The sequence below is a fragment of the Oryzias latipes genome, chromosome 10 (assembly GCF_053564925.1).
Source record: "Oryzias latipes strain Hd-rR chromosome 10, Olatipes_Hd-rR_3.1".
Lineage (NCBI taxonomy): Eukaryota > Metazoa > Chordata > Actinopteri > Beloniformes > Adrianichthyidae > Oryzias > Oryzias latipes.
This window is the reverse complement of record NC_136246.1, coordinates 13,590,322-13,606,285: the sequence shown is the minus strand read 5'-3', so window position 1 is coordinate 13,606,285 and position 15,964 is coordinate 13,590,322. Positions and strand designations below refer to the sequence as shown.

The following is a 15,964-nucleotide window of genomic DNA, read 5'->3' as shown; positions in this document are numbered from 1 at the left end:
GGTTGTGGGTAAAAATCCCAGTAGATCAGCAGTTTCTGAAATCTTCAGACTAGCCCGTCTGGCACCAACAACCATGCCACGGTTAAAGTCAGTTCGATCACCTTTGTTCCCCATTCTAATGCTCAGTTTAAATGCAGCAGATCATCTTGGCCATGTCTGCATGGCCAAATGCATTGAGCTGCTACCATGTGATTGGCTGATTCGAAATTTGCGTTAACAGTTAGACAGTAGTTTATACTAAAGTGGCCGGTGAGTGTACATTACTTAGTTTGACACTAAAACTTAAATGTAAAATGTCAACACAAAAAGCTTAAAACTATCAGAGCATTTATACAAAAGATGCTTTTTTTTGAACAGGTGGAAAGAATAGTTAACTACCTTAAATAAATTAAAAAAAACTGAGTTGAAAAGAAAAAATCTGTCGGAAAACAATGTTTTTGTGTTGTTTTCCTCTTGGGTGAGCTGAAAAAGCATGAACATGTGTTTGGTCCTTGTCTTAGCCTCATTAAATGTAGACAAAAATGGTTGATTACAATGTCATTGGTAATTATGGGTTACTGAACCATGATTTCGGGGAGTCGTTTCCGCGTCTGTGTCCACAACAAAGAGAAGGCTCAACCTCCAGATCCTTGTGGCTTTTACATGGAACAGTTTTAAAAGGATCCAGCAACAACTATAAACTCATAAACTAATTGTCTTACAAAAGTTGAGATAAATCAAAAACAAGGTCTGGTGCAACATCAAGAAGAAAATGTTAAAGGAACTCAAAAAAGGATTGTTTGAGACAAAGACTTCTCCTGACAAATATTTTAAATCAATCACTCAGCAGTTTTTTTTCAGTGAGTGACTAAACATCAATAAAATTGAGATTTTTGCGGGGCACTTGGAGAAATATTTTATTGCAGCATCTAGATTCTTACTTTGGTCTTAAATCCATAAATACATCAGAAACCTCAAAGGACCTGGCGATTTGGGGAATATTTAACTACAACCAAAGCAAAAGAACTTCCCCTATCATTAAAAAAAGAAACTTGACATCCGTTATGCTCTTTAGAGACCCTGAAAGGAATAGATTTAAAAATGCTGAGGATGGCTTTACAGTTCTAAAAGTCAGTTGAACTTGGATTCGTTTTTCTGCATCACCCAAATCCTTCTTGGATGCATCAACCTATGATCACATGTTCATCATCAGGGGGTCAAAAAGCTATGGAAATGATATAAAAAAGTGAAAATGCATTTACTTTCACTGTGTGGTTATGTGCTTAGGGGCAGTAATTGATTTGTAGAACAGCAGTTGTTGACATGCTAAAGAGGCAAACTGTTAGCAGAACAAATCTGTGAAAGGGCAAAGCTGTACAGTCAGAGTTTGAACCACGCTGCAGAGCGAACAAAAGCCATCTGAACCCGAAAAAACGAACAAGACTAGAGAGCCAGTAAACAGCTTTGAGTCACCCACTCGGTCTCTTTAATGCCCCTGGACTGTTAAAAAAGACCTATTATTCAGTTCACAGACCACTCACAAGATGTGAAGACTAGTTGTGAAATCCAAAAATAAATTTTTCTTATACGCAATTTCTTGTAGTATTATAAGGCAAAATAACAGCTTCTGCCCATTCTTGATATACTTTTTATTTCTATTTATTTATTTTTTAAATATATATACATTTTATCCTTTCATTTTATAATGTAATTATTTTATGCTTTAATTATTAAAAGCTACACATTTATTACGTTTAAAACACAAGTTACATGAAAACACAACGTATCATCAAGCAAAGTTGTTTTTTGGATGGTAATCTGAAAAAAAAATCCATGTTTATCAAATCGCACTGAATCATTAGTCGAATCAATTTCTTGAGAATGTTCATGGATTTAACTCAGGAATATGGCATTAAAATTCAGGAGCTGGCATTTCAGAATGGTTGGGGAAGTGTCAGATGTAGAACTTTTCAGGGTTTTATATTGATGTTGCTGTCCCTGCTTTTAAAGCTTGCTGTAAGGGAATTGTGTGGTTCCTTTAGAAAATAAACCAGAATTAAATGTTATAGGCAAATACAAAATAACTGCTCTCGATTTTTAATTTGTCACCAACAAATTCACCTGCTCTTAGTAGATCATCTAAGTACAGTGGGCATACAGATAACACACTGAGTAACATTTAAACTGCTTTAAAACCAGGTAAATTCAGTTGACTTAACAGTGGGAGAATAGCTGGAATCAAGGTTTGAGGCAGTTTCTTTCCATTTTTTTCTTTTGACAAATATCTAAAGGGATGACAGCTTCTGCTCAATATCTGAGATGCATGAAGTTCCTCTGCAGCAGCTGAGGTTCAAATCGCCATCTGTGAAAATGACACCAAACTGATACCGGCTTTATCCGCTCTGGTAGCAGTGGTGAAGAATCATAATTACAATGCGTAAAAAAAAAAAGACAATATGTTTAGCAAACTGTGAGCTTTGTGTTCATTGAAATTCTGTTCTTGCAGATGTGAATCAATGTTGCATGCTAATCACTGATGCATCTTCCTGGATAGTTATATATGGAGTTTTATTTCTGGGAATAGTATTTTACTGTTGTCAGAAAATCCCCACGTGTATTTGCATTTTGCACGCACAAACAAAATTCCTGCATCAATATGACAAAACAGAAAAACCTGCAAGAACATTCTTATTTTATGCTGGTGCAACACCCATTTGCCCTTGTGTAAAGACAATTTGTGGCTGTAAAATAACATATACGGATGTGAAAGTCCTTTCTTATTGAGGATGCACATCTAGATCTACAAATAAACTAAAGTTACAACCTTTTCCACAAGTCTTCCATCTATATTGATGAACCAATCGCCAACTTACTTGTGCCAGCAGCTAATCAAGAGTCTGGCCTCTGACAAGCAAATATAAATATTATACAAAACATTTAAAGCTGATCTTTCCTTCATGTCTAATACTCAGTTCTTGTTGCCAGAAACTGGGAATAGTTTCAGTTTTCATTCTATTTTGTGAAACATGTTGCCAATACTGTGATCATACTGTCTGAACCGTAAAAAAAAGGGACTGGGGCAAATCGATTTGTTTTTTCTTAATCAGTTCTCCCAACCTTTAGTTGAAACCAGTATTAGCTGCCTAACTAACCCCCACCCATATTAAGTTACTTGACTGCTGTGGTTTGAGAATAACAAAAATAGTGTAATAGAAATCTGTCTGGCTGAAATCTCAGACCTCAGTGTGGAGATCTCTTCTTTGTTAATAAACAGCTTGAAGTTTACTGTTCCTTTGCCTCTGGGCTGAGAAAAATCCTTTGAGAATGGCCTTGTCTCCCCACTTTTGCATATAAAGCATCACTGCAAAAGTTCTTAAGTAACTGTACATTTTTGATTCAACAGAATAATTGCAGTTTTTTCAGAGGGTATGCTTTCAAATCTAAAAAGCAACACATCGTGTCACATTGTCACTTCACTCATGGTTGGTGCAGAAAGATTTTGAAGGAAAGTTCAGGACTGTATGTCCATCATTTGAAAGACAAGGTATCATTTCTGAACGCCATACCACATCAGATATTGTTGATTAAACCTGGCTTTAAGGTCATGTGCATGGTTTTCTCAGGTTTGGTATTTTTATTGTTTGCATGTTGCAGCTGCTTCTTTGAAAGGTCCTAACTTTTAAAGTTCTGATGACTGATAGTGTCAAGTCATTTGAATCTCTCAGAAAACAACATCTTATTTTACAGTTTTGAACTAAAACAAGAGTTTGAGTCCTATAGAGCTGATTGTTTATTGTAATATTTAAAAAATAACTCAGCAACCTGTGGTTGTTACAGTTTTTAAAATGTGTCATGGTTTTTACTTCAATGTTACTGTCATTGGGTTTTAACCATAAAACACAAAAAAGGCTAAAAAGTTGAAACATGTAAGAGAAAAATCACAGAAATTGGTCTTCAGTATGAAAATTATTTTGTCTTTAAGCTTTGTAGTATTTGTTTTGCAAAACAAGAAGACTGTCCATATTTTCCTGCTGTCTGTATAAAATGCAGCTGTATGTAATAGCAGATGTTAACGTAACACCTGCATACCATTTACTTTTCCACTTTAGGACTAATACTTTATAATTGTAAAGATTGTCACAATGTAATGTAAATATTAAGGCATTTTCTGTCCATGTTTGTCAAATAAGTCATAACATTCTTCATCTGTCTCATTTCTTTTTTTAAACAAAAGTTGCAGGTTTACCTGTGAACCTGATGTTCCACTCAAATATTCCAGATTTTTGTTCTTGTTTAAACTATTGATTTTCTGTGAGTCATCTGCAATAACACTTTTTTTAAACCTCAACATAATCATAATTGAAAATTTGAAGATTCTATTGTTTCTATGGTTGAATACTGTTACATTTTTGTTACAATTTGACATTTTTTAAACTGAGACCACAAAACCAATTTCCTGACTGGTGCATTTTCACACAAATAGCTAAATTATGTACATGCCCATTTTAAGGTGTCATGCATAAACATAATTGAACACATTGATCTGGTCTTAAAAGGGGGGGAAAATTGATACTTTATTTATCCCACAATGGGGAACTTCTTCCCCATTGGAAACACAATATCTGACGTCTTCAGGTAGAGGGCAGTTAAGCTTTAAAAAAGTTTGATTAAGTAGAATTTTATTGATTTAAAAAATAACAAACACAAAGCTGTTGAGACTGTTAAGCCTTTTTTTTTGCCTGGTTGTCTTCTTCTCCAGCAATCTGCCCAGGTACGGTGTAAATTCAACCGTCACAGAAGTATATCTTCTAGAGTCATCTGCAGGAATTGAAATATCTGATAAAATTAATAGTGTGTCAACAGAAAGTGTTAAGGACATGTATGAGGTCTGACAGACAGCGGTGAGATGTGCTGTTGGTGTGACAAAGGAGTTCAAGGTGGAGGCAGGACTGCAACAAGGATCAGCTTTGAGCTCCTTCTTGTTTCTATGGTGATGGACAGACTGACAGCTGAGGTTATAGGAATCTGTGTGGACTATAATGTTTGCAGATGATATTGTGATCTGTAGTGAGAGGAGAGAGCAGGTGAAGGGACATCCAGAGAGGTTGAGGATTGATCTGGAAAGGAGAGGTATGAAGGTCAGCTGCAGCAATTAACACACAGAGTATCTGTGCTGCGTTTGTATAACACATATGTGCAAAACTTTATCAAAATTCCGCAAATGTTGAAAAAAACACAATTTCGCTATTACACTTTTTGCCATTAAATTACAATTATGCGACAAAACACAAACCAACTCACGCAATAAGTCATTCAAAAACATTGCCGATGGATGTGAACAATGATTTAAAGCAGATACATTCAAAATTCGGCCACGACACTAGCGCTCATCATCATCTATCAAAGGAGACATCGGCGTCTTATTTCAGGCCATGGAGCAGCAAGCACTTACACGTGGGAGCGGCTACGGGTGAAGCCCTCTTGGGAAAAAGTGGTTGGTGATCCAACAATTCCACATGACTCGCTCAACTTTTGATGAGCTGTGTGATGCTGTGGGACCTCTTGGGGGCCCCCCCCTGTGCAATGCCCAAGGCTGCCAGTTCCTACAAAGAAGCGCATTACCATCGCTATCTATCTGACTTATTTAATTCAAAAAAAGTGTCTCCATTGTAGTTTTATGAAATATGTCAATTTCGATACGTCTCTTTCCATTAGGTAAATTGTGTAATGCAAATCCAATTTCATAGTCAATGAAAACGCAGCTAATGAGAGGAACTGAAGTGGAACCATAAAGTTACAGGGCACATGGGTCAGGAAGGTGGAGGATTTTTGCAGTTGAAAAGGACTTTCAACTGTTTTAGCATTTTGGGGTCAACAGTCCAGAGTAACAAAGAGTATGGGAAAGAGGTGAAGAGGTGCATGCAAGCAGGTTAAAATGGGTGGATGAAGGTTTCAGGTGTAATTTATGAGAGAAGAGTATCAGCAAGATAGAAAGGAAAAGTATAGAAGACTGTGGTGAGAGCAGTCATGCTGTTGGTTTAGAGACTGAGACAGAAACAGGAGGCAGAGCTGGAGGCAGCAGAGTTTAAGATGTTAAGGTTCTCTTAAGGAGTGATGAGGATGGATAGGATCAGGAAGGAATCCATCAGAGTAACAGCTCATTTTAGATCATTTAGTGTTTAATGCAGAGAACTCAAACTACGGTAAGTTTTTTGTTTGTACTCAGTAAGAGAAGGAACAGTGATTATGTTGGCAACAGGATGATGAGGTTAAAGCTACCAGGAAATAGGCTTAGACGAAAGAGGAGGCTTGTCGATATAGTAAAGGAGGACATGAGACTTGTTTCTGTGAGTGAGGAGGATGAAGAGGATGTAGAGGATAAGGTTAAATGTAAACAGATGATTTGCAGTGGTGACCTCTGATGGAAGACAAAGAAAAAAAATATCATGCACTGCCAGAATCTATAGTTTCATAAACCAGGCCACACACATCAGTTGGCATTACATGACTCCTCTTTTCAACAACATTATTCCTTCCTTTTGTCTTCTCTCCAGTCCTGCTATAAGACATGCATCCAAATTATTCATCAATTTATGTTATTTATAAAGTGATGGCTTAAGTTTCAGCTTTGCAACCAATGTACTCAAACCATAAAACCACTTTTATATTATTCTAAGCAATGTCAAACCTTGTTTTGTTTTGTTTTCAATTAATCTCCTGTAAATTGGTCATTTAATATAGGATTTTTGCAGAAATGATATCTGTAGTAAAACAACAAAGACAATCTAATAAAGTACTAGTACTGCACTGCTACAGTTAGCAGAGAGGAGTTGGCTTGCAACTCCGACATCTCACCTGCACATTTTTCACATTCAAAAAAGATATCAGCAACACGCCCAAACTGGAATTTGATACCAACAGTTGCAAGCACAGTGTGCACACTTTGTGCCATAAAGGAAGGAATAGGAGCATTTAAAAACTTTTTTTTTTCTTTTTTTTGCATGATAAGGACTTGGCAAGGTTAGGATGACCTACTCCCATCACATTTGTTTATCTGTACCATTCTGGACGATTTTCTCAGCAGCAACCATATCTTAACTCTGCTGCTTGAAACCATGGTAACTGCTGACACTGTGCTACAGACTGCATAAGTAATGTTGTCTTTATCATTTCTGAAACTCTTCTTTCCATCAAGCCCTGACAGCGCCCCCAAACCACCTCATAATGCATGAACCTAGATGTGCAAAAGTAGAGTAGTGGGGAGTTTTCCATGTCTAATAATTGTTTTTATACATAAAAAAAAACATTGAATGGAGGTTTCTAAACAATTAAATACACTGCATGTTGTCATTAGTATTATTAATAACAATTTTGTCATAAATTGTTTTATGTACACAAAAGTAGACACAGAGCAAAATGTATTTTAAGCCATAATGAAGGTAACCAACAGGGAGAAAAATGTATTTTGATTTGTTAAAAGTTGTCATAAATAAACTGTCAACGATTACAGAGATTTATTAATGCCTGGAGAAAACAGGGCGAACATGCAAACCTCTGGCTGTGAGGTCAGGGACCAAATAAAATGTGTTAAACTGCACTCTTAAAATACTTGGGTTAATAATGTTGGGGTGTGTTTTTGGAGCAATAATGTTTTTGGGTCATAGTGGTTTTATTTAACAAATTTATGTTTTTCCTGATTTTTATATTGAGTTAAAATAATCAAGCAAACTGTTGATCCAATTTTTACCCTGGAGTTTGGTTTACAACAACCTAACTTGAGTTATAAATGAAAATTATAGTGTGTGCACAAAAATGAAATGAGACTTGGCAAAAAGTAAGACTGCATGTTTATATGTATTTTATTAAATGTCAATACTGTATTAAAAGTTTTGTATTTGCAAAAACTGACACCTTCAATGTAATGTTTTAGGCAAATGCAATTGATTTGGCCTTTTTTTTAGGACAAAATGGAACAAGTGTAACAACTTCCCATCCCATGGGAGAACAAATTATTAAGTTTTTTAAAGAATACAGTAAAAATTTAAAAGTAAAACTGCATTAGGCTTCAATGATAAGAAGAAATTTGTTTAATTTTGAACTATAACAGTTTAGTCTCCATTGTTCGCTATCGCAAATTATAATGAAAAGCCTCTCAAACTTTTAAAACTATGTCTATAGAATGTACCTGTCTGACTAAAGTCTTGCAATTTGGGGAACAATTCTTTACTCTGAAAAATAAATGGCTGAAGACATTATCAGTGTGCTTGCATTGCGCTACAAAGAAAGGTAGGAGAGTGCACAGACTAACATAAAGGAAGATTTCTATTTCTTTTTCTTTTACACAGCCCAGAAGCAGATAATAAATGAGTGTTGAGGAAAGAAGATACACTTGGAAATAATAAAAGATGACAAATGGGAAGCACAAGGAAACGCTGCTGACGCTGAGTGCTTTATGCTTTGTGTGGGACTTCTACAGCGGAGCAGTGATGTAGAGCACTGCAGATGGTTGTGTGTGTCTGAATTGCAGTTGCTGTCAATCAGAAGCTGTGTGTTTCTGTTTATGCAAGAGTGGGGACGAACAGTGGAGCTGCAGTTTTATTGTTTAAGTGCATGGGAGTGTATGAAACAGTTCAAAACATTGTGGGTATTTTTTCCATCTTGTATATCTACAGGGTTTTGACATAATACCGGACTGAGGAGTGCAGGCAAATGTGTGAAATCTTGTTTTGGAATAAATCCTTTAAGGATCAAGGACAATTGATTAGGTCATGCACATTAATGCAAGCACAATGAGCAGCTAATGAAAGGCAGACTTTGCCAATACAGTTTAGAAAAATTACAAAACAGGCATTTTGAATATTCAGATCCTTCATAATAAAACTCAACGTTTTTGTGTTCAAGTTTGGGTTTTGAAACCAAAGAATGGGTGATTCAAGATGACAGTGCTGATCACTGAATAGTCATCGGTCGGAGTAATCCACGAACAGATCAATGAGCTGTTGGTCAGTTATTGATGGTGGAACAGTCCCTGAGAAATGACCATCAAACAGTTCAATTGCACTGAGAAAATTATTTTATATGGAACCGCTCTGGTATTGTCTTTCATTTTTGTTTAATCTATAACAGCTTCACTGCAAATGCAATTTGACATGGTGCCTCTGTCGGCCTCCTCCCCCTCTCCTCTCCGCTTGGCTGCTGATTCTCAACACCTGCGACCACTTACCTCATCACCTCATCCGCCTTCATAAGGAGCCACAGGATCATCAGTCTTCGCCAGTCCGTTGCCCCTGATGGTGCATAGTTGGTCCTCAAGTCAAGCTATTGTTCGTTTTCGCTACGTCAAGCCTATGACTAAACCTGTCTCTCTCTCTACTCACCCTCAGGAATCCAGTACCACGAGTGGTCGCTCGAATCAGTTCCCAGCCGTTCTCATCAGTCTGTCCTCTCCTGCGGTCCCACCACGAGCCTCTGCCTCATCAAGTGTCTCCACCCTCGTCAACATCGGCCTACGGAGAAATCCACCAGTGACGCCGCTTACTTCTGTCTTTCAGTTCGGAACCGACATCTGGACCTGCTCACGTTCTGCTCTCTGCTCCTCGTATTAAAACTCTTACCCGCCAACGCTCGCCTCCCGCTGTGTTTCTTCTGGGTTCCAGCATCTGGGTTCGAAAAGTGTTCTGTAGCCATGACAGAACGGACTGGCCATAATCCCAACCCAGCTGACCCAGAAGGACTCAGATTAGCCGTTTCCCAACAAGGCATTATGCTGGGACGTCAAGCGGACGCTCTGTCGCAAATGGCGGCTGCCCAGCAGGATCTCTTTCATCGCCTCGATGGTATGACCCAGACCTTACATGAACTAACCAGCCAGTTTTCCCAGGTTTCACCTGCCACAGTCAATACTCCTGTCGTCCCAGCTCCTTCCGCTTCCGGAGTGCCGTCCGCAACCGAAAACATCCGACTCCAACCGGAACCTTTCTTCGGGGAGGTGGAAGCCTGCGGAGGATTTTTGCTGCAGTGCCAGTTAATATGTCAACAAGCTCCCCGATTCTACCAGTCCGACCACAGTAAGATCACCCTTATCATTAATTCTCTACGAAGTAAAGCTCTCCAGTGGGCCCAAGCTTTTCTCTCTGCCAATCCCATCTCTCACCTGTCTTACGAGCGATTCCTCGGCGAATTCCGCCTGATATTCGACCAACCTCGTAAACAGGAAGAGGCAACCCGGCGGCTGCTCGCACTCAAACAGCGGAACCGTGCTGTTAGCGATCACGTCATCGATTTCCGCATTCTAGCGGTTGAAGCTGGCTGGCCCGATCTGGCCCTCAAAGGCGTTTTTTACCAGTCCTTGAATGAACAAATTAAAGACCACCTTTGTTCTCAACCGGAAGCACGATCCTTTGAGGAGTTAGTGTCCGCCGCTCTCCGGTCGGACGTTAGGATACGTGAGCGCCAAAAAGAACGAGGTCATCCGGCTCCACGTCCCCCGACTAAGTCCATCCACGCTCCACCGATCGATCCAGGCCTGTATGCTGCTGAGTGTCCTGTCCCCTCCAAGACTATGGAGGAACCCATGCAGATCGGCCACTCAAGGCTGTCAGAAGAGGAACGGCGCAAAAGACGCGAAGCTGGAGCCTGTTTTTACTGCGGGGCTAAAGGCCATCTAGTCTCGGGATGCCCAGTTCGTTTAAACTTCCCAGCCCCTCGCTAGACGACAGGCCGCGAGGGGAGTTATCTGCCACAGATTCTGGTAAAGAATTCATGTATTTACCTGTCAAGTTATGCCTCGATCGCCAAGTTCATGATCTCAGGGCCCTCGTAGATTCTGGGGCGGAACAGAGCTTAATTGACTTTCGTGTAGTTGACCACTTGTCTATCCCCACAGAGCCCCTAGAAAACCCCATTGAAGCCTCGGGCCTCGGGGGACAACACCTGTCCCGTATTACCCATCGCACCAAGCCCATTCTCCTCGTCACGTCAGGTAACCATAGGGAATCAATTCAGTTTTACATCACCCAGTCCGCCCATACCCCCATAGTGTTAGGGTTCACCTGGCTCAGATTACATAATCCCCAATTTAACTGGGCTCAGGGATCTGTCACTCAGTGGAGTCCTTATTGCCTTGCAAACTGTTTACTGTCCGCTGTTCCCCGTGTTCCCCCCATAGATACCGAGAGTCCCGCCTCTGTAGATCTGGTTTCCATTCCGTCTTGTTATCACGACTTAAAAGCAGTTTTCAGCAAATCTAAGGCTAGCGCTCTTCCCCCGCATAGACCTTACGATTGCGCCATTACTCTCCTTCCTGGCGCTCCTTTACCTAAGGGGCGGCTGTTCAACTTGTCCGGTCCCGAAAGAAGCGCCATGGAACAGTACATCCAGGAAGCGCTCTCGTTAGGTCACATACGACCCTCTTCCTCCCCTGTGGGGGCTGGTTTTTTCTTCGTGGCTAAGAAAGATAAGACACTCAGGCCTTGCATCGACTACCGCGAACTAAATCAGATCACCGTCAAAGATAAATATTCCTTGCCTTTAATCACGTCTGTTTTTGACTCTCTTCAACAAGCCCGTATCTTCACGAAATTAGACCTCCGCAATGCGTACCATCTGGTTCGTATCAAGGAAGGCGACGAATGGAAGACTGCATTTAAAACCCCCTTAGGGCACTATGAATATTTGGTCATGCCCTTTGGCCTCACCAACGCCCCTGCAGTCTTCCAGCGGTTGGTCAACGACATTCTCCGTGACTTCCTTAATCGCTTCATCTTCGTCTACCTCGATGACATTCTCATCTATTCCCATGATCAGGCCCAGCATGAACATCACGTACGTCTCGTGCTTGAGAGACTTTTGGAAAACCAACTCTATGTAAAATTCGAGAAATGCGAATTTCATGTTCCAACCGTTCAGTTTCTCGGCTACGTCATCGAGGCAGGTTGCATCCGACCTGACCCCTCTAAGATAGAGGCCGTCGCCAACTGGGCACCTCCAGACACACGGAAAAAACTTCAGCAGTTCTTAGGCTTCGCCAACTTTTATAGGCGATTTATCAGGAATTACAGCAGCATCGCTTCTCCTCTCACACGCCTTACTTCCACTACTCATCCCTTTGCCTGGTCTACTGAAGCCCAACAAGCCTTCGATAAACTGAAGGACCTTTTCGTATCCGCACCCATCCTCATCCAACCTGACCCATCTCGTCAATTCATTGTCGAGGTGGACGCTTCTGATACCGGTGTGGGTGCCGTCCTCTCCCAAAAAGAGGCCTCAACTGACAAATTAAAACCTTGTGCTTATTTTTCACGAAAACTATCACCAGCAGAAAGAAACTATGATGTCGGCAACCGGGAACTACTTGCCATCAAGCTGGCATTGGAGGAATGGCGTCACTGGTTGGAGGGAGCAGAACAGCCATTCATCGTGTGGACAGACCACAAGAACCTGGCCTATCTCCGCTCAGCCAAACGACTCAACTCCAGGCAAGCTCGTTGGTGTCTTTTTTTTGACCGCTTCAATTTTGTAATCACCTACAGACCCGGATCCCGAAATATCAAGCCTGACGCCCTGTCCCGAAAGTACAGTCCATCAGAACGCGCCCCGGCCACCATCCTTCCTTCCACCTGCGTCATCGGAACCCTCACGTGGGACATCGAGAACAAGGTACTCCAAGCCCTGAGAGACAATGCTGACCACCCTCCTGTCCCCAGGGGTACCTTGTTCGTCCCAGCTGATCTCCGGTCCGAGGTCATCACCTGGGGGCATGCATCCCGCTTGGCTTGCCATGGGGGGGTTCACCGGACTCTTAACCTCATCCGCAAAAGGTTCCATTGGCCTGCCATGGAAAAGGACGTGCGAGATTATGTCGCAGCCTGCTCCACGTGCGCCCGATCGAAATCTTCATCCTCAGCTCCGGCAGGTCTGCTTCATCCACTCTCCACTCCCGATCGGCCCTGGTCCCATCTGGCCATGGATTTCGTCACAGGTCTTCCCCCGTCACACGGTAACACTACCGTCCTCACTGTTATTGATCGTTTTTCGAAAATGGCTCACTTCATTCCCCTTCCTCAACTCCCCACGGCCACTGTGACTGCTGACCTGATGGTCAACCATGTTTTTCGCCACCATGGCATCCCTATGGACATTGTCTCCGACCGCGGCCCCCAATTCACGTCACAAGTGTGGAAGGCCTTCTGCTCGGCCTTGGGGGCCACGGTCAGTCTCTCGTCAGGCTATCATCCCCAGTCGAACGGTCAAGCGGAGAGAGCGAACCAGGAGCTGGAGGCAGCTCTTCGCTGTCTGGCGGCACAGAATGAAAAGGACTGGTCCACCTTCCTGGTATGGATAGAGTACGCCCATAACACTCATCCTTCATCTGCCACCGGGATCTCTCCTTTTGAGGCCGCCCTAGGGTACTCACCACCTCTGTTTCCATCCCAGGAGTTGGATCTGGCAGTGCCTTCCGTCCAACATCACCTCCAGCGTTGTCAACGCGTCTGGACTCAGACGAAGGCCGCTCTCCTCCGCACCAAGGAGAGCAACTGCCGGATCGCCAACCGTCGCAGGGTGGTGGGACCCGACTATCAACCAGGTCAGAGGGTTTGGCTCTCTACTCGCAATATCCCCATTCAGGCATCTTCCAAGAAACTGGCTCCCCGATTCATCGGTCCTTACGTCATAGACAAACTCATCAACCCTACCTGTGTCCGTCTTCGTTTGCCCAAAGCCCTGAAGGTCCACCCGTCGTTTCACATCTCCCAGATCAAGCCAGTCCAGGACAGTCCTCTGTGCCCGCCGTCCACTTCCCCACCGCCCGCCCGGGTCATCGACGGCGCTCCGGCCTATGACGTCAGCCGGATTTTGGACGTCCGTCGGAGGGGTCGTGGATTCCAGTTCCTGGTCGACTGGGTGGGCTACGGTCCGGAGGAGCGCTCATGGATTCCCCGCTCGTTTATTTTGGACCCCTCTCTCATTGAGGATTTCTACCGTGCCCACCCTGATCGCCGCCCTTGACCGCCTGGAGGCGGTCGTTGAGGGGGGGTACTGACATGGTGCCTCTGTCGGCCTCCTCCCCCTCTCCTCTCCGCTTGGCTGCTGATTCTCAACACCTGCGACCACTTACCTCATCACCTCATCCGCCTTCATAAGGAGCCACAGGATCATCAGTCTTCGCCAGTCCGTTGCCCCTGATGGTGCATAGTTGGTCCTCAAGTCAAGCTATTGTTCGTTTTCGCTACGTCAAGCCTATGACTAAACCTGTCTCTCTCTCTACTCACCCTCAGGAATCCAGTACCACGAGTGGTCGCTCGAATCAGTTCCCAGCCGTTCTCATCAGTCTGTCCTCTCCTGCGGTCCCACCACGAGCCTCTGCCTCATCAAGTGTCTCCACCCTCGTCAACATCGGCCTACGGAGAAATCCACCAGTGACGCCGCTTACTTCTGTCTTTCAGTTCGGAACCGACATCTGGACCTGCTCACGTTCTGCTCTCTGCTCCTCGTATTAAAACTCTTACCCGCCAACGCTCGCCTCCCGCTGTGTTTCTTCTGGGTTCCAGCATCTGGGTTCGAAAAGTGTTCTGTAGCCATGACACAATTGTTGTTAGTGTTTGCCTTTTTGTCCTCTAAAGACATTCTCTTAACCTAACATACTGTTCTCACTTTACACTTTCATTTCTTTTAAGGATTGCAACCTAAGAACTTGTCAGCTTTTGAGTTACTTTTACTTTTGTATTTCTACAAATTAAACCATTTTCTCTTTGACTCTGAGTATAAGGCATAAGGTTTAGGTTTAATTAAAAGGTGAAAAAAAATATGTGATAATGCACTGTATGTAAAGCACAGGACTGTGAACCTTTAGCTTTATGAAACTATGATATAATAGTTTGTTCATGGAGTGCTGGAAAGCAAAATTTGTTTTACTCAGAACTGCTCTTCAAATTTGCTTTTCAGTATGAAAAAGAAGAACTAAAGACTTCCACCCAACCTGTAGCTTTACCCTCCAGGCGTCATTAAGATCCATCTAAAAAGATGCTTGACAATGTCTTTTCTATTATAGACATGCCCAATAAAATAAGTAAGCAATGTAAAAAAAAATTGTTTCTTTACTGAAATATGAACAAATATCTTAAAATATGTACTTATTGTTGAGGAGAAAGAGGTTTACAAAATGCATCTAGAACAGTTGTGTGATCAAAGAAAGGTGTAGGTAACTTAAGCAAATCTTGCATTGGATGAGTTTATAATAAATGCTTAAAAAAACATGAAAAAAAAACTTTCATGCAAAGAAATGTCAAATGAACAGTAAGTTTATTTTAGTTTTCTGTTTTCAGCTCATTTAAACGTTTGCAGGCGCTCTCTTGTTTCTCAACATAAAAAGCAGTTCTTTTTTAGGTTTATCTTCACTCAAACTGCACTGCCAGACACTATGACTGTAAATTTATTTTACCCTACAGTGTTCATACCTCAAACATATGTAGGTTATTTCTACTTGTATTATGTCAAACATTACATGACATCCCAATTCAGAAAACGTCTCGTATTTGTTCTGGATAGTGTGACAGAGTTACAGAGTCTGTGCACAAAAGCAAAACGTTTTTTAAAAACATTGAGCCCACTATTGTTTCTAATCTGTGCCAACCAACTCTGATTTGTGCAGCGCTAAATGACTGGTAACCTATCACAGTTCAGTGCTCTTCTCACTTATTCTTGTACAAACACACACACATGCACACCAAGTTGTTCTTTATCAAATGTTGCCAGGGGCTCCAACTTCCACGCTGGTTTGTTTAATCACTGGAAAAAGAGTTTGATGTTAAGCTCACTGTCTTGAAACTGATTCATTGCTATTCACAGATTCATTCTGTGGTTTGTCAGTCATTACTCAGTGTCATCAACGTCAATGGGAGCGTTGAACATAAAGAGGACAGGGAATTGTGTGTGTGACCTTTGCTAATTGTTAGACAGAGAAGAACATTTATTAGAGCTTATAAAA

At 42.0% G+C, this 15,964-nt stretch overlaps 1 protein-coding gene and 1 long non-coding RNA gene across 5 annotated transcripts in view; one reads left to right on the top strand and one right to left on the bottom strand.

Moving 5' to 3' along the window:
- The window catches only part of drp2 (dystrophin related protein 2), a 259,938-nt gene that overhangs the window by 78,358 nt on the left and 165,616 nt on the right, over positions 1–15,964 (bottom strand). Inside the window, exon 1 of one of the 4 annotated variants that reach the window (XM_023959020.2) lies at positions 4,226–4,301. The exons of the other annotated variants lie outside the window; for them this stretch is intronic. The gene's annotated coding sequence lies outside the window, so the exon portion shown is untranslated. Of the gene's footprint in view, positions 1–4,225; positions 4,302–15,964 lie in introns of those variants that run through there. 4 annotated transcript variants of the gene reach the window in all.
- Positions 9,144–9,598, top strand: LOC144994857 (uncharacterized). Its single transcript, XR_013658516.1, has 2 exons — positions 9,144–9,272; positions 9,363–9,598. It is a non-coding gene; the product is annotated as an uncharacterized LOC144994857 (long non-coding RNA).